Here is a 20,613-nt window from a genome sequence, read left to right as displayed (position 1 = left end):
ACATCACCGCTCTCCAGATATAAGATATATTATACAGCAGTGACATCACCGCTCTCGAGATATCAGTTATATTATACAGCAGTGACATCACCGCTCTCCAGGTATCAGTTATATTATACAGCAGTGACATCACCGCTCTCCAGATACAAGTTATATTATACAGCAATGACATCACCTCTCTCCAGATATCAGTTATATTATACAGCAGTGACATCACCTCTCTCCAGATATCAGTTATATTATACAGCAGTGACATCACCGCTCTCCAGATATATTATACAGCAGTGACATCACCGCTCCCCAGATATCAGTTATATTATACAGCAGTGACATCACCGCTCTCCAGATATAAGTTATATTATACAGCAGTGACATCACCGCTCTCCAGATGTCAGTTATATTATACAGCAGTGACATCCCCGCTCTCCAGATATCAGTTATATTATACAGCAGTGACATCACCGCTCTCCAGATATAAGATATATTATACAGCAGTGACATCACCGCTCTCGAGATATCAGTTATATTATACAGCAGTGACATCACCGCTCTCCAGATATCAGTTATATTATACAGCAGTGACATCACCGCTCTCCAGATATCAGTTATATTATACAGCAGTGACATCACCGCCCTCCAGTTATAAGTTATATTATACAGCAGTGATATCACCGCTCTCCAGATATCAGTTATATTATACAGCAGTGACATCACCGCTCTCCAGATATAAGATATATTATACAGCAGTGACATCACCGCTCTCCAGATATATTATATTATACAGCAGTGACATCACCGCTCTCCAGATATCAGTTATATTATACAGCAGTGACATCACCGCCCTCCAGATATAAGTTATATTATACAGCAGTGACATCACCGCTCTCTAGATATATTATACAGCAGTGACATCACCGCTCTCCAGATATGTTATATTATACAGCAGTGACATTACCGCTCTCCTGATATCAGTTATATTATACAGCAGTGACATCACCTCTCTCCAGTTATATTATACAGCAGTGACATCACCGCTCTCTAAATATATTATACAGCAGTGACATCACCGCTCTACAGATATCAGTTATATTATACAGCAGTGACATTACCGCTCTCCTGATATCAGTTATATTATACAGCAGTGACATCACCTCTCTCCAGATATCAGTTATATTATACAGCAGTGACATCACCGCTCTCCAGATACAAGTTATATTATACAGCAATGACATCACCTCTCTCCAGATATCAGTTATATTATACAGCAGTGACATCACCTCTCTCCAGATATCAGTTATATTATACAGCAGTGACATCACCGCTCTCCAGATATCAGTTATATTATACAGCAGTGACATCACCACTCTCCAGATATCAGTTATATTATACAGCAGTGACATCACCGCTCTCCAGATATAAGTTATATTATACAGTAGTAACATCACCGCTCTCCAGATATCAGTTATATTATACAGCAATGACATCACCTCTCTCCAGATATCAGTTATATTATACAGAAGTGACATCACCGCTCCCCAGATATCAGTTATATTATACAGCAGTGACATCACCGCTCTACAGATATCAGTTATATTATACAGCAGTGACATCACCGCTCTCCAGATATCAGTTATATTATACAGAAGTGACATCACCGCTCTCCAGATATCAGTTATATTATACAGCAGTGACATCACCGCTCTCTAGATATCAGTTATATTATACAGCAATGACATCACCGCTCTCCAGATACAAGTTATATTATACAGCAGTGACATCACCACTCTCCAGATATCAGTTATATTATACAGCAGTGACATCACCGCTCTCCAGATATATTATACAGCAGTGACATCACCGCTCCCCAGATATCAGTTATATTATACAGCAGTGACATCACCGCTCTCCAGATATAAGTTATATTATACAGCAGTGACATCACCGCTCTCCAGATGTCAGTTATATTATACAGCAGTGACATCCCCGATCTCCAGATATCAGTTATATTATACAGCAGTGACATCACCGCTCTCCAGATATAAGATATATTATACAGCAGTGACATCACCGCTCTCGAGATATCAGTTATATTATACAGCAGTGACATCACCGCTCTCCAGGTATCAGTTATATTATACAGCAGTGACATCACCGCTCTCCAGATACAAGTTATATTATACAGCAATGACATCACCTCTCTCCAGATATCAGTTATATTATACAGCAGTGACATCACCTCTCTCCAGATATCAGTTATATTATACAGCAGTGACATCACCGCTCTCCAGATATATTATACAGCAGTGACATCACCGCTCCCCAGATATCAGTTATATTATACAGCAGTGACATCACCGCTCTCCAGATATAAGTTATATTATACAGCAGTGACATCACCGCTCTCCAGATGTCAGTTATATTATACAGCAGTGACATCCCCGCTCTCCAGATATCAGTTATATTATACAGCAGTGACATCACCGCTCTCCAGATATAAGATATATTATACAGCAGTGACATCACCGCTCTCGAGATATCAGTTATATTATACAGCAGTGACATCACCGCTCTCCAGATATCAGTTATATTATACAGCAGTGACATCACCGCTCTCCAGATATCAGTTATATTATACAGCAGTGACATCACCGCCCTCCAGTTATAAGTTATATTATACAGCAGTGATATCACCGCTCTCCAGATATCAGTTATATTATACAGCAGTGACATCACCGCTCTCCAGATATAAGATATTTTATACAGCAGTGACATCACCGCTCTCCAGATATATTATATTATACAGCAGTGACATCACCGCTCTCCAGATATCAGTTATATTATACAGCAGTGACATCACCGCCCTCCAGATATAAGTTATATTATACAGCAGTGACATCACCGCTCTCTAGATATATTATACAGCAGTGACATCACCGCTCTCCAGATATGTTATATTATACAGCAGTGACATTACCGCTCTCCTGATATCAGTTATATTATACAGCAGTGACATCACCTCTCTCCAGTTATATTATACAGCAGTGACATCACCGCTCTCTAAATATATTATACAGCAGTGACATCACCGCTCTACAGATATCAGTTATATTATACAGCAGTGACATTACCGCTCTCCTGATATCAGTTATATTATACAGCAGTGACATCACCTCTCTCCAGATATCAGTTATATTATACAGCAGTGACATCACCGCTCTCCAGATACAAGTTATATTATACAGCAATGACATCACCTCTCTCCAGATATCAGTTATATTATACAGCAGTGACATCACCTCTCTCCAGATATCAGTTATATTATACAGCAGTGACATCACCGCTCTCCAGATATCAGTTATATTATACAGCAGTGACATCACCACTCTCCAGATATCAGTTATATTATACAGCAGTGACATCACCGCTCTCCAGATATAAGTTATATTATACAGTAGTAACATCACCGCTCTCCAGATATCAGTTATATTATACAGCAATGACATCACCGCTCTCCAGATACAAGTTATATTATACAGCAGTGACATCACCGCTCTCCAGATATCAGTTATATTATACAGCAGTGACATCACCGCTCTCTAGATATCAGTTATATTATACAGCAATGACATCACCGCTCTCCAGATACAAGTTATATTATACAGCAGTGACATCACCACTCTCCAGATATCAGTTATATTATACAGCAGTGACATCACCGCTCTCCAGATATATTATACAGCAGTGACATCACCGCTCCCCAGATATCAGTTATATTATACAGCAGTGACATCACCGCTCTCCAGATATAAGTTATATTATACAGCAGTGACATCACCGCTCTCCAGATGTCAGTTATATTATACAGCAGTGACATCCCCGATCTCCAGATATCAGTTATATTATACAGCAGTGACATCACCGCTCTCCAGATATAAGATATATTATACAGCAGTGACATCACCGCTCTCGAGATATCAGTTATATTATACAGCAGTGACATCACCGCTCTCCAGGTATCAGTTATATTATACAGCAGTGACATCACCTCTCTCCAGATATCAGTTATATTATACAGCAGTGACATCACCGCCCTCCAGTTATAAGTTATATTATACAGCAGTGATATCACCACTCTCCAGATATCAGTTATATTATACAGCAGTGACATCACCGCTCTCCAGATATAAGATATATTATACAGCAGTGACATCACCGCTCTCCAGATATATTATATTATACAGCAGTGACATCACCGCTCTCCAGATATCAGTTATATTATACAGCAGTGACATCACCGCCCTCCAGATATAAGTTATATTATACAGCAGTGACATCACCGCTCTCCAGATATATTATACAGCAGTGACATCACTGCTCTCCAGATATATTATATTATACAGCAGTGACATCACCGCCCTCCAGATATATTATATTATACAGCAGTGACATCACCACTCTCCAGATATCAGTTATATTATACAGCAGTGACATCACCGCTCTCCAGATATAAGTTATACTATACAGCAGTGACATCACCTCTCTCCAGATATCAGTTATATTATACAGCAGTGACATCACCACTCTCCAGATATATTATATTATACAGCAGTGACATCACCGCTCTCTAGATATCAGTTATATTATACAGCAATGACATCACCGCTCTCCAGATACAAGTTATATTATACAGCAGTGACATCACCACTCTCCAGATATCAGTTATATTATACAGCAGTGACATCACCGCTCTCCAGATATATTATACAGCAGTGACATCACCGCTCCCCAGATATCAGTTATATTATACAGCAGTGACATCACCGCTCTCCAGATGTCAGTTATATTATACAGCAGTGACATCCCCGCTCTCCAGATATCAGTTATATTATACAGCAGTGACATCACCGCTCTCCAGATATAAGATATATTATACAGCAGTGACATCACCGCTCTCGAGATATCAGTTATATTATACAGCAGTGACATCACCGCTCTCCAGATATCAGTTATATTATACAGCAGTGACATCACCGCTCTCCAGATATCAGTTATATTATACAGCAGTGACATCACCGCCCTCCAGTTATAAGTTATATTATACAGCAGTGATATCACCACTCTCCAGATATCAGTTATATTATACAGCAGTGACATCACCGCTCTCCAGATATAAGATATATTATACAGCAGTGACATCACCGCTCTCCAGATATATTATATTATACAGCAGTGACATCACCGCTCTCCAGATATCAGTTATATTATACAGCAGTGACATCACCGCCCTCCAGATATAAGTTATATTATACAGCAGTGACATCACCGCTCTCCAGATATATTATACAGCAGTGACATCACTGCTCTCCAGATATATTATATTATACAGCAGTGACATCACCGCCCTCCAGATATATTATATTATACAGCAGTGACATCACCACTCTCCAGATATCAGTTATATTATACAGCAGTGACATCACCGCTCTCCAGATATAAGTTATACTATACAGCAGTGACATCACCTCTCTCCAGATATCAGTTATATTATACAGCAGTGACATCACCACTCTCCAGATATATTATATTATACAGCAGTGACATCACCACCCTCCAGATATCAGTTATATTATACAGCAATGACATCACCGCTCTCCAGATACAAGTTATATTATACAGCAGTGACATCACCACTCTCCAGATATCAGTTATATTATACAGCAGTGACATCACCGCTCTCCAGATATATTATACAGCAGTGACATCACCGCTCCCCAGATATCAGTTATATTATACAGCAGTGACATCACCGCTCTCCAGATGTCAGTTATATTATACAGCAGTGACATCCCCGCTCTCCAGATATCAGTTATATTATACAGCAGTGACATCACCGCTCTCCAGATATAAGATATATTATACAGCAGTGACATCACCGCTCTCGAGATATCAGTTATATTATACAGCAGTGACATCACCGCTCTCCAGATATCAGTTATATTATACAGCAGTGACATCACCGCTCTCCAGATATCAGTTATATTATACAGCAGTGACATCACCGCCCTCCAGTTCTAAGTTATATTATACAGCAGTGATATCACCGCTCTCCAGATATATTATACAGCAGTGACATCACCGCTCTCCAGATATCAGTTATATTATACAGCAGTGACATCACCGCTCTCCAGATATAAGATATATTATACAGCAGTGACATCACCGCTCTCCAGATATATTATATTATACAGCAGTGACATCACCGCTCTCCAGATATCAGTTATATTATACAGCAGTGACATCACCGCCCTCCAGATACAAGTTATATTATACAGCAGTGACATCACCACTCTCCAGATATCAGTTATATTATACAGCAGTGACATCACCGCTCTCCAGATATATTATACAGCAGTGACATCACCGCTCCCCAGATATCAGTTATATTATACAGCAGTGACATCACCGCTCTCCAGATATAAGTTATATTATACAGCAGTGACATCACCGCTCTCCAGATGTCAGTTATATTATACAGCAGTGACATCCCCGCTCTCCAGATATCAGTTATATTATACAGCAGTGACATCACCGCTCTCGAGATATGTTATATTATACAGCAGTGACATCACCGCCCTCCAGATATAAGTTATATTATACAGCAGTGACATCACCGCTCTCCAGATATCAGTTATATTATACAGCAGTGACATCACCGCTCTCCAGATATATTATACAGCAGTGACATCACCGCTCCCCAGATATCAGTTATATTATACAGCAGTGACATCACCGCTCTCCAGATATAAGTTATATTATACAGCAGTGACATCACCGCTCTCCAGATGTCAGTTATATTATACAGCAGTGACATCCCCGCTCTCCAGATATCAGTTATATTATACAGCAGTGACATCACCGCTCTCCAGATATAAGATATATTATACAGCAGTGACATCACCGCTCTCGAGATATCAGTTATATTATACAGCAGTGACATCACCGCTCTCCAGATATCAGTTATATTATACAGCAGTGACATCACCGCTCTCCAGATACAAGTTATATTATACAGCAGTGACATCACCGCCCTCCAGATATATTATACAGCAGTGACATCACCACTCTCCAGATATCAGTTATATTATACAGCAGTGACATCACCGCTCTCCAGATATATTATACAGCAGTGATATCACCGCTCCCCAGATATCAGTTATATTATACAGCAGTGACATCACCGCTCTCCAGATATAAGTTATATTATACAGCAGTGACATCACCGCTCTCCAGATGTCAGTTATATTATACAGCAGTGACATCCCCGCTCTCCAGATATCAGTTATATTATACAGCAGTGACATCACCGCTCTCCAGATATAAGATATATTATACAGCAGTGACATCACCGCTCTCGAGATATCAGTTATATTATACAGCAGTGACATCACCGCTCTCCAGATATCAGTTATATTATACAGCAGTGACATCACCGCTCTCCAGATATCAGTTATATTATACAGCAGTGACATCACCGCCCTCCAGTTATAAGTTATACAGCAGTGATATCACCACTCTCCAGATATCAGTTATATTATACAGCAGTGACATCACCGCTCTCCAGATATAAGATATATTATACAGCAGTGACATCACCGCTCTCCAGATATATTATATTATACAGCAGTGACATCACTGCTCTCCAGAGATATTATATTATACAGCAGTGACATCACCGCCCTCCAGATATATTATACAGCAGTGACATCACCACTCTCCAGATATCAGTTATATTATACAGCAGTGACATCACCGCTCTCCAGATATAAGTTATACTATACAGCAGTGACATCACCTCTCTCCAGATATCAGTTATATTATACAGCAGTGACATCACCACTCTCCAGATATATTATATTATACAGCAGTGACATCACCGCTCTCCAGATATCAGTTATATTATACAGCAGTGACATCACGGCTCTCCAGATATCAGTTATATTATACAGCAGTGACATCACCGCCCTCCAGATATAAGTTATAATATACAGCAGTGACATCACCGCTCTCCAGATATATTATATTATACAGCAGTGACATCACCGCTCTCCAGATATCAGTTATATTATACAGCAGTGACATCACCGCTCTCCAGATATCAGTTATATTATACAGCAGTGACATCACCGCTCTCCAGATATCAGTTATATTATACAGCAGTGACATCACCGCTCTCCAGATATCAGTTATATTATACAGCAGTGACATCACAGCTCTCCAGATATCAGTTATATTATACAGCAGTGACATCACCGCCCTCCAGATATATTATATTATACAGCAGTGACATCACCGCTCTCCAGATATCCATATATTATACAGCAGTGACATCACCGCTCTCCAGATATAAGTTATATTATACAGCAGTGATATCACCGCTCTCCAGATATCAGTTATATTATACAGCAGTGACATCACCGCTCTCCAGATATAAGATATATTATACAGCAGTGACATCACCGCTCTCCAGATATAAGTTATATTATACAGCAGTGACATCACCACTCTCCAGATATCAGTTATATTATACAGCAGTGACATCACCTCTCTCCAGATATCAGTTATATTATACAGCAGTGACATCACCACTCTCCAGATATATTATACAGCAGTGACATCACCGCTCTCCAGATATCGGTTATATTATACAGCAGTGACATCACCGCTCTCCAGATATCAGTTATACTATACAGCAGTGACATCACCGCTCTCCAGATATCAGTTATACTATACAGCAATGACATCACCACTCTCCAGATATATTATACAGCAGTGACATCACCGCTCTCCAGATATAAGTTATACTATACAGCAGTGACATCACCGCTCTCCAGATATCAGTTATATTATACAGCAGTGACATCACCGCCCTCCAGATATCAGTTATATTATACAGCAGTGACATCACCACTCTCCAGATATCAGTTATATTATACAGCAGTGACATCACCGCTCTCCAGATATAAGTTATATTATACAGCAGTGACATCACCGCCCTCCAGATATCAGTTATATTATACAGCAGTGACATCACCGCTCTCCAGATATAAGTTATACTATACAGCAGTGACATCACGGCTCTCCAGATATCAGTTATATTATACAGCAGTGACATCACCGCTCTCCAGATATCAGTTATATTATACAGCAGTGACATCACCGCTCTCCAGATATAAGTTATACTATACAGCAGTGACATCACGGCTCTCCAGATATCAGTTATATTATACAGCAGTGACATCACCGCTCTCCAGATATCGGTTATATTATACAGCAGTGACATCACCGCTCTCCAGATATCAGTTATATTATACAGCAGTGACATCACCGCCCTCCAGATATCAGTTATATTATACAGCAGTGACATCACCACCCTCCAGATATCAGTTATATTATACAGCAGTGACATCACCGCTCTCCAGATATCAGTTATATTATACAGCAGTGACATCACCGCTCTCCAGATATCAGTTATATTATACAGCAGTGACATCACCGCTCCCCAGATATCAGTTATATTACACAGCAGTGACATCACCTCTCTCCAGATATAAGTTAGGCTGGATTTACACGAGCGTGTGCGTTTTGTGCGCGCAAAGGGTACTTAACAGCTCCGTGTGTCAGCCGCGTATGATGCATGTTTGTGTGATTTTCGGCAGCCGGCATCATTATGACACTCTGTTTGTATGTTTGTATCACGCGGTGCTTTTCTGATTTCATTCATGCTTTTTACTGCTGTTGCGCGAAACACGCGCGTCACCAGGAAGTGCTTCCGTGTGATTTTCACGCACCCATTAACTTCAACGCACAAATATAGGAAATGTCGTGAGTTTTACGCAGCGAACACACGCTGAGTGAAAATCCCGGACTGTCTGAACGGCCCCATTCACTAACATAGGTCTGTGCGAGGCGCTTGAAAATCACGCGTGTTGCACGGACGTATTATACGTTCGTCTGAATAAGCCCTAAGACAGCACATAGTGAATAACGCAGGGACACTATGCACTGACTAAATGAACAGGGAGAATTGTATGACGCTGATTGGTCACTGATTGGTCAGCGTCATACACTCCCCTGTACAAAGCCCACTTGGTCTAAAGTAAAAACACGCCCACTTGGGAATTAAGAAACTAATTAGCATAAAGCTAAAATTGCTCCTAACGTGGTAAAAATAGATCGTTTTTATAAATAAAAAGCATTACTGTCACCTCCATTACAGCGCCGATCACATTATGTAGGGGACAGGACACTTATAATGTGGTGACAGAGCCTCTTTATTACTAGGACCACTGTTATCTACATTACAGCGCTGATCACATTATGTAGGAGACAGGGCACTTATAATGTGGTGACAGCCTCTTTATTACTAGGACCACTGTTATCTACATTACAGCGCCGATCACATCATGTAGGAGACAGGGCACTTATAATGTGGTGACAGCCTCTTTATTACTAGGACCACTGTTATCTACATTACAGCGCCGATCACATCATGTAGGAGACAGGACACTTATAATCTGGTGACAGCCTCTTTATTACTAGGACCACTGTTATCTACATTACAGCGCCGATCACATCATGTAGGAGACAGGGCACTTATAATGTGGTGACAGCCTCTTTATTACTAGGACCACTGTTATCTACATTACAGCGCCGATCACATCATGTAGGAGACAGGACACTTATAATCTGGTGACAGCCTCTTTATTACTAGGACCACTGTTATCTACATTACAGCGCTGATCACATTATGTAGGAGACAGGGCACTTATAATGTGGTGACAGCCTCTTTATTACTAGGACCACTGTTATCTACATTACAGCGCCGATCACATCATGTAGGAGACAGGGCACTTATAATGTGGTGACAGCCTCTTTATTACTAGGACCACTGTTATCTACATTACAGCGCCGATCACATCATGTAGGAGACAGGACACTTATAATCTGGTGACAGAGCCTCTTTAATGTAAAAAAAAACCCTGTATCTGCTGCAAACATTGACCCCAGAGTGCAGGCGCAGATTGAAAGGGTTAAACAGCAGCACGCCCCGCCGGCCAGAATCATGAGCTCATATAATTTCCCAATAAATCAGAAGCGGACGCCACCTGCACTCCAGATCCAATTAGGGCCGCAGCTCTGGGACCCTCCTGTGAGCTCATTACTGGGGAGGCTTGGACCATCTCCCCTTTATTATTGGAGATACCCCATGTTCTTACAAACCACAAGGGGTTAAAAGCAGCTGCAGCCTCCAGAGCTCAGAAAAACTTCAGGAAATAAATTCATTGTCGTCACGAAACCTGTGAACAATTATATATATAATGCGCAGTCCTCATTAAAGAAACAGCGCGCTGCAAAGGAGGGAGCCCGGAGTGCCGTGATAAGATGGACAGTGAAGTGTAGGAGACTCTATGCCTGGCACCAAATAATATGGGGGCGCCACTGGGGGTGCAATATCAAACCATCTGTAATCACCAGAGTCAATCCAACACTGCGGTGTCTTTATGGGGCATCTGCGGCTGATACATCAGGGGCATGAAAAATCTGGCCCCCTCCTTATCCCCGCACCTGTGAATGGGGGTCCAGAGCTTGTTCCCCTCCCCTGCTTATCCAAGGGCCTGTAGGGTAACGGTGCACAGTCCAGCACAGGTCCACAGTGACCCCTCTCCAAGAAGCTCGTAGCTACTGTCCCTTGTAATCCTGAACCAAGAATCCTCTTCTGATCATTCTGGAGGGATTATTATGTGGCAGAATAGATTGCAAGCTCTGCTGGTTCAGGACTTTCACTTATAATACAATGACGAGGACCAGAGGGACATAGAATCAAATGATTCCCTTCTGAAGACACACATATCATGATGGGGACCTGGGGTAAGTACAGGTCATATATATATATATTCAGTACACACAGCCCTGAGAAGTGTATCCTCGTGACAGCTTTATGATAACGCAGGTGCAGACTTCTTTGTTGTCTTGCACTTTGAGCCCTGCTGTGTTCTCTATCAATGGAGACGAGTTATGGTCTGAAAATGAATCTATCACAATCTGTAACTCTGTGGGGTATCGTCTGTACAGTGCGGAAACATGCTGAACTATAGAATGAGTGCCAGCTCCGAAGTGGTTAATTCTGTGCGTGTTCTTACCCAATCAGCCCCTGTGGGCTCCCAGGCACCTGGATCCAGTCTACAGCAAGCACAGGTGTGAGCGTCCCTCATGCGCTGCGCTCCCCGGCACCACCGGCGTCCAGTGACATATAAAAAGAAATTAATTTCCCACTAATATGAAACCAAACTGTTATTAAATGGGAAGGAACGCGAGAAATCGCACATAACGGGGAGGCAGGTGTTTCCGCTGCGGTCCCTGCGGTCCCCTCGCGCCCAGCCAATCCCTATATCACTGCAGGAGAGAACACGCCTCCAGTCATTGGTCGTCCATGTTCAGTCACCGGACGCAGGGGCAGATTGGATCCTCACAGCAGATTGCAGGCAACGCAAGACAGCACAGCGGCCATGTTGTATCTGCCGGCCCCACACAGCGCTAATGAACGAGGCCGAGATACCCAGCAACTATCAGTGGGGGGTGAAGACGCTAAAGAGTTCCTCCGAATCATAACCCCCATAGTGTAAGTGCGCTACATCTGGCAGCTGCCGCGCGGTTTACCATGAAACATAACGAGACAGACGCAGAAGAGCGCGGTCGCACTACGAAGCAGGAAACGGGCAGATCCTGACCACGTCTGCGTTATAAGCCGTCAGGTTACACGTCTATTGATGATTAAAATCCTATTTAGAACGTTGCGTCTACACAGTCACTTTTCAGGTGTGATTAGAACCTTTCTGGTTTTATTTAAAAAATAAAGCTTAATTCATTAACAGCAAGCGGAGATCTTGAAATAGGAGAGAAATTAAAGCGCATAGTCTATTAGAAAATTTTCTAACTTTTCATTACATAATGATGGGAATTCTATTTAGTGGACCGGCCCTTTAATTCCACCCAGTGGTGCATCCAGGACCCCGTCCTCACTGCGTCATCTAGGTGCATGGTCCCTGTGCCCCAGCCATTGCCCCGTGTATCCGAGGTCTCCGATAGATAATCAGACTCAGCGTCAGTGTCTCCCTCTCATCAGATAGTTTGATGACCCCCCCCCCCCCCTGACATTTCTGTTATTTTAGGGACGCCAGGCACTCTCTCCTCTTCATGTATCTGTCACACTTGTCTCTGAACTGCATGTTTGGGTCAAGAAGAAGGTCTCTTGGGACAATCAATCATGGCAGCCGCCCTCCACTCGCATTCTTCCCTCAGGACCAGCACCTTCCAATAAGTGACACCATGCGAGGAGCCAAGTATGAGAAAAGTCCTGAAGACGCCCCCCCCCCCCCCCCACACACACACCGCGGGGCAAGAAAGAGTCTTGCCATATATAAAGTATATGACCCAGCACCCTATATAACAGCGGACACCCCCTCCCTAGTCAACGGAAACACCCCCATAAGATGAACCTTGGAGGGTGGAGGTCACTCCATGAATGTACATGGTGGATACATTGTACGTCTATTATAGGGGCCCCGGGCTTTCAGTCTCATTGGCCCCATGCACAAGACCGTGTTTTCATCTATCCGTAAATACCATCCGTATACACGGATCTGTAGAAAAAAAGGAGGGAGGCTGCGAATGATGTCACTAACATGTTGCATAGCAACACTTCCATAAATACGTAGCCGTCTGTATTTACGGAAGCGCCATGGGCTTCTATGGTGGAGTCCGTGCCGTAATTACGGTTAAGAATAGGACGGGTTCTATCATTTTTTCAGCACGGACACCGATACGTAAAACTACTGAAAGGTCCGTGGCCAATAGAAATGAACGGGTCCGTGATTACGGATGAAATATGCGGTCGTGGGCACGCGGCCTTCATCAGTAATTACGGACACATTCATGTCTATTGACCACGGACCTTTCCGTATATTTGTGGGAATGTGTCCGGGCCGTGGAAAGCCTCAGCAAAAGATGGGACATGTCCTATCTTTTCTTTTTACGGACCGTGCTCCCAGACTTTATATGGGAACACCGGCCAAATAAGCGGGCGGCTGTCAGCGCCAGTAATCACGGACTGTGATTACGGGCATGACCGGGTGCATGAGGCCTAATGCAGACCTACCCTGTATAATGGATCCAGGCGGCTATCATAGGAAGAAGCCCTTATTAAAAATCTCTCCCCAAGACCCCCCACGGATCCCGGCCACAGATGCAGCATCGTCACTGATGTTCTTCCAGAATTCTCTGCTCCGCAGCAGCTCCCTATCTGGGAGGAAACGAAAGCTCTGTTCATCCAGAGCGCCCTGGTTCACGACTAGCGTGCCAGAACTATAGTGAAGAGAAGATGCCACTGACACAGCAGAGCAGCAGGAGATGTAACTCCAGGAGATTGAGGGTCTGTAGAGCTGGGAGAGGAGCAGGACACAGCTGGAGCTGATATTCTACACTCCACACAGTAGGGCCCTTTAAATAATGCAGCATGAAGCAGACAGAGCCAAGGTCAGATATACAGAGGAGCAGAGAGATAACTGGAGGAAGAGCGCAGACAATCAGAGGTGACGGCTCGCAGGTAGAAGAGGTGACGGCTCGCAGGTAGAGGAGGTGACGGCTCGCAGGTAGAGGAGGTGACGGCTCGCAGGTAGAGGAGGTGACGGTTCGCAGGTAGAAGAGGTGACGGCTCGCAGGTAGAGGAGGTGACGGCTCGCAGGTAGAGGAGGTGACGGCTCGCAGGTAGAGGAGGTGACGGCTCGCAGGTAGAGGAGGTGACGGCTCGCAGGTAGAGGAGGTGACGGCTCGCAGGTAGAGGAGATGACGGCTCGCAGGTAGAGGAGGTGACGGCTCGCAGGTAGAAGAGGTGACGGCTCGCAGGTAGAGGAGGTGACGGCTCGCAGGTAGAGGAGGTGACGGCTCGCAGGTAGAAGAGGTGACGGCTCGCAGGTAGAGGAGGTGACGGCTCGCAGGTAGAGGAGATGACGGCTCGCAGGTAGAGGAGGTGACGGCTCGCAGGTAGAGGAGACGGCTCGCAGGTAGAGGAGGTGACGGCTCGCAGGTAGAGTAGATGACGGCTCGCAGGTAGAGGAGGTGACGGGTCGCAGGTAGAGGAGGTGACGGCTCTCAGGTAGAGGAGGTGACGGCTCGCAGGTAGAGGAGGTGACGGCTCGCAGGTAGAGGAGACGGCTCGCAGGTAGAGGAGGTGACGGCTCTCAGGTAGAGGAGGTGACGGCTCTCAGGTAGAGGTGACGGCTCGCAGGTAGAGGAGGTGACGGCTCGCAGGTAGAGGAGGTGACGGCTCGCAGGTGGAGGAGGTGACGGCTCGCAGGTAGAGGAGATGACGGCTCGCAGGTAGAGGAGATGACGGTTCGCAGGCAGAGGAGGTGACGGCTCGCAGGTAGAGGAGGTGACGGCTCGCAGGTAGAGGAGATGACGGTTCGCAGGCAGAGGAGGTGACGGCTCGCAGGTAGAGGTGACGGCTCGCAGGTAGAGGTGACGGCTCGCAGGTAGAGGAGGTGACGGCTCGCAGGTAGAGGAGGTGACGGCTCGCAGGTAGAGGAGGTGACGGCTCGCAGGTAGAGGAGGTGACGGCTCGCAGGTAGAGGAGATGACGGTTCGCAGGCAGAGGAGGTGACGGCTCGCAGGTAGAGGAGGTGACGGCTCGCAGGTAGAGGAGATGACGGTTCGCAGGCAGAGGAGGTGACGGCTCGCAGGTAGAGGTGACGGCTCGCAGGTAGAGGTGACGGCTCGCAGGTAGAGGAGGTGACGGCTCGCAGGTAGAGGAGGTGACGGCTCTCAGGTAGAGGAGGTGACGGCTCGCAGGTAGAGGAGGTGACGGCTCGCAGGTAGAGGAGGTGACGGCTCGCAGGTAGAGGAGGTGACGGCTCGCAGGTAGAGGTGACGGCTCGCAGGTAGAGGAGGTGACGGCTCGCAGGTAGAGGAGGTGACGGCTCGCAGGTAGAGGAGGTGACGGAGGTTTCTGAAATGTTCATAAATAGATGGGTTTTCAGGGCCACGAGCTGTAAGTGGCGGCCATAAACCTGGTGGTTTCATAAGACACAATTACATTGCAGGTAATTATGGTAATGACACAGTCAGAGCTCAGGTATGCTCCCCGGGGGCAGAATCCACAGCGCCTGCCGGCTGCTCACTCAGGAATGCACAGAGACAGCTCCACCGCCTGTCAGTGACGACCGAGCCGCAACAAGCAAAGTGTCCTGATTGACGGTGACAACCTGCGCAGCACTGAGGACTTCTCTACCTGCGCTGCATCCTCTCTAGAGTAGAACAGCTCCTTTACTTATCTTGTACTAATGACGAATCGCATCCAGAGCAGTTATATCATGTATTATACTCCAATCACATCCAGAGCTGCGGTCACCATTCTGCAGTTAGATCATGTATTATACTCCAGTCACATCCAGAGCTGCGGTCACTATTCTGCAGTGATATCATGTATTTATACTCCAGTCCCATCCAGAGCTGCGGTCACTATTCTGCAGTGATATCATGTATTATACTCCAGTCACATCCAGAGCTGCGGTCACTATTCTGCAGTGATATCATGTATTATACTCCAGTCACATCCAGAGCTGCGGTCACCATTCTGCAGTTAGATCATGTATTATACTCCAGTCACATCCAGAGCTGCGGTCACCATTCTGCAGTTAGATCATGTATTATACTCCAGTCACATCCAGAGCTGCGGTCACCATTCTGCAGTTATATCATGTATTATACTCCAGTTACACTCAGAGCTGCGGTAACTATTCTGCAGTTATATCATGTATTATACTCCAGTCACATTCAGAGCTGCAGTCACTATTCTGCAGTGATATCATGTATTTATACTCCAGTCCCATCCAGAGCTGCGGTCACTATTCTGCAGTGATATCATGTATTATAACCCAGTCGCATCCAGAGCTGCGGTCACCATTCTGCAGTTATATCATGTATTATACTCCAGTTACACTCAGAGCTGCAGTAACTATTCTGCAGTTATATCATGTATTATACTCCAGTCACATTCAGAGCTGCGGTCACTATTCTGCAGTGATATCATGTATTATACTCCAGTCACATCCAGAGCTGCGGTCACCATTCTGCAGTTATATCATGTATTATAACCCAGTCGCATCCAGAGCTGCGGTCACTATTCTGCAGTTATATCATGTATTATAACCCAGTCGCATCCAGAGCTGCGGTCACCATTCTGCAGTTATATCATGTATTATACTCCAGTTACACTCAGAGCTGCGGTAACTATTCTGCAGTTATATCATGTATTATACTCCAGTCACATTCAGAGCTGCGGTCACTATTCTGCAGTGATATCATGTATTTATACTCCAGTCCCATCCAGAGCTGCGGTCACCATTCTGCAGTGATATCATGTATTATACTCCAGTCACATCCAGAGCTGCGGTCACCATTCTGCAGTTATATCATGTATTATAACCCAGTCGCATCCAGAGCTGCGGTCACCATTCTGCAGTTATATCATGTATTATAACCCAGTCACATCCAGAGCTGCGGTCACTATTCTGCAGTTATATCATGTATTATACTCCAGTCACATCCAGAGCTGCGGTCACTATTCTGCAGTTACATCATGTTGTATACTGGTTCAGTGAATGGCAGCTAAAATAATTATGACTGTAGTTTGGGATGTGACTAGAGTATAGGACATGATGTACCATCATTTTGATTGCAGTTTTGCATGTGACTGGAGTATAAAATGCTGTGAATGATGATATAGATTAAGATTATACGTAGATTCGGATGTGGAGCTCCCCTTGATACAAATGATACACAGCCCCCGTGCATGATGAGTGAGGCACAAACCTATGAATGAGACCTTCAGGGGTCTGCAACCAGGTATTGGGGTCTTGTATTCATTAGTATAGTCGTCTAGACTCTTGCACTCAAGGGTTAATCCTGGGGCGGCAGTGAGCAGGTTGTACCAGGGAAGGTGTGCCAGGGAGTCTGCGCCAGGTCTCTGCAGATGAATGTGGAGGATTATACAGATCTCATTCATGTAAAGCAAGAAGCAACAAGTCCTCCTGACAGAGCAATAACATGCTGAACAAGAGCCTGAGGGCAGAGAGAGGGCAGAGCTAAACCACAGCGGGCAGTGCCAACTCCAGCACCACCCTCACCACACCCTGTACCAAGCCCAGTGCAGAAGCCACAGCCTGGAGCGGAGCCTGAGTCACCTCAATATACAGTGAAGTCTAATGCCACCTACACAGCGAGGTCACATCTATAGGGACTCTCCTCGGGGGGCAGGCGCCGTACATCCATTATTTACCTTCCGGACGATCCCCAATAATCCCCCAGTGCAACCCACAAACATGCCAAAAGTATCAGTGGTAGAAATGTATCACGTGACTGGTCGCCTCCTCCTCCTGTGTTACCGGCCCGTACAACAGCTGGACGTGTGGATCATGCAGGAGCCACTTATCACGCGAGTACAGGGGGTCACCATACACAGAAAATACTCCACCACGTCCTCTGCACTCCGGCTCATACCACAGCTCCGGGCACCGGGCACCATACACAGAAAATACTCCACCACGTCCTCTGCACCCCGGCTCATACCACAGCTCCGGGCACCGGGCACCATACACAGAAAATACTCCACCACGTCCTCTGCACCCCGGCTCATACCACAGCTCCAGGCACCCGTCACCATACACAGAAAATACTCCACCACGTCCTCTGCACTCCGGCTCATACCAGAGCTCCGGGCACCCGTCACCATACACAGAAAATACTCCACCACGTCCTCTGCACTCCGGCTCATACCACAGCTCCGGGCACCGGGCACCATACACAGAAAATACTCCACCACGTCCTCTGCACCCCGGCTCATACCACAGCTCCGGGCACCCGTCACCATACACAGAAAATACTCCACCACGTCCTCTGCACCCCGGCTCATACCACAGCTCCGGGCACCCGTCACCATACACAGAAAATACTCCACCACGTCCTCTGCACCCCGGCTCATACCACAGCTCCGGGCACCGGGCACCATACACAGAAAATACTCCACCACGTCCTCTGCACTCCGGCTCATACCACAGCTCCGGGCACCCGTCACCATACACAGAAAATACTCCACCACGTCCTCTGCACCCCGGCTCATACCACAGCTCCGGGCACCCGTCACCATACACAGAAAATACTCCACCACGTCCTCTGCACCCCGGCTCATACCACAGCTCCGGGCACCCGTCACCATACACAGAAAATACTCCACCACGTCCTCTGCACCCCGGCTCATACCACAGCTCCGGGCACCCGTCACCATACACAGAAAATACTCCACCACGTCCTCTGCACCCCGGCTCATACCACAGCTCCGGGCACCGGGCACCATACACAGAAAATACTCCACCACGTCCTCTGCACCCCGGCTCATACCACAGCTCCGGGCACCCGTCACCATACACAGAAAATACTCCACCACGTCCTCTGCACTCCGGCTCATACCACAGCTCCGGGCACCGGGCACCATACACAGAAAATACTCCACCACGTCCTCTGCACCCCGGCTCATACCACAGCTCCGGGCACCCGTCACCATACACAGAAAATACTCCACCACGTCCTCTGCACCCCGGCTCATACCACAGCTCCGGGCACCCGTCACCATACACAGAAAATACTCCACCACGTCCTCTGCACCCCGGCTCATACCACAGCTCCGGGCACCGGGCACCATACACAGAAAATACTCCACCACGTCCTCTGCACTCCGGCTCATACCACAGCTCCGGGCACCCGTCACCATACACAGAAAATACTCCACCACATCCTCTGCACCCCGGCTCATACCACAGCTCCGGGCACCCGTCACCATACACAGAAAATACTCCACCACGTCCTCTGCACCCCGGCTCATACCACAGCTCCGGGCACCCGTCACCATACACAGAAAATACTCCACCACGTCCTCTGCACCCCGGCTCATACCACAGCTCCGGGCACCCGTCACCATACACAGAAAATACTCCACCACGTCCTCTGCACCCCGGCTCATACCACAGCTCCGGGCACCGGGCACCATACACAGAAAATACTCCACCACGTCCTCTGCACCCCGGCTCATACCACAGCTCCGGGCACCGGGCACCATACACAGAAAATACTCCACCACGTCCTCTGCACCCCGGCTCATACCACAGCTCCGGGCACCCGTCACCATACACAGAAAATACTCCACCACGTCCTCTGCACCCCGGCTCATACCACAGCTCCGGGCACCCGTCACCATACACAGAAAATACTCCACCACGTCCTCTGCACTCCGGCTCATACCACAGCTCCGGGCACCGGGCACCATACACAGAAAATACTCCACCATGTCCTCTGCACCCCGGCTCATACCACAGCTCCGGGCACCCGTCACCATACACAGAAAATACTCCACCACGTCCTCTGCACCCCGGCTCATACCACAGCTCTGGGCACCCGTCACCATACACAGAAAATACTCCACCACGTCCTCTGCACCCCGGCTCA

This window comes from Rhinoderma darwinii, chromosome 7 (genome assembly GCF_050947455.1).
Source record: "Rhinoderma darwinii isolate aRhiDar2 chromosome 7, aRhiDar2.hap1, whole genome shotgun sequence".
NCBI classification, from domain to species: Eukaryota; Metazoa; Chordata; class Amphibia; order Anura; family Rhinodermatidae; genus Rhinoderma; species Rhinoderma darwinii.
Note: the sequence above shows the minus strand (reverse complement) of the source record.